Consider the following 610-nt stretch of genomic DNA (forward strand, 5'->3'; position numbering starts at 1 on the left):
ATATAATTATTTCATATTTATCATTTATGTTTTGAAGTATTTTCTTATAAATACTTGTAGTATATGGTATATTTATGAATATTATAGTATATAATGTTGTCTCTACTAACCAATTTTTTGGCTCCGTCACTACTCATTCCTCTAAAAATCAGATGGTTAATAAAAAAATATCAACTAATAATAATAATAATAATTTAGTATAATGTTATTTTATTATTAATAATTATATTTTAATATGCATAAAATCAGAAGAAATAAATTGATAATCCAAATAAAGTATTTGTGGTTAAGTGAAAAGATACTTTTTTTACACATCTTGGGGAAGTAAATTTTTTTCATGGTCCACGTGAGATTTAAGGATTAGACTGAATGATGTTTATCAATAGTTTATAACAAAATTATAAATAGTATGGACATATGCATGAGAAAATGATCAATAGTTTATCACTTATGTAGTTGAGTAGACATGAACTAAATCGACAATAACACTAATTTTTTTTCAAAAATAAATAAAATAAAATTTGAAATTTTTTTTTTTTATTTTTAATACTAATTGTATTCTTCATCTTTATCTCTAACCTTAAATCAAATATTTTTTTCTCTAATTTAT

The sequence above is a fragment of the Cicer arietinum genome, chromosome 5 (assembly GCF_000331145.2).
Source record: "Cicer arietinum cultivar CDC Frontier isolate Library 1 chromosome 5, Cicar.CDCFrontier_v2.0, whole genome shotgun sequence".
Lineage (NCBI taxonomy): Eukaryota > Viridiplantae > Streptophyta > Magnoliopsida > Fabales > Fabaceae > Cicer > Cicer arietinum.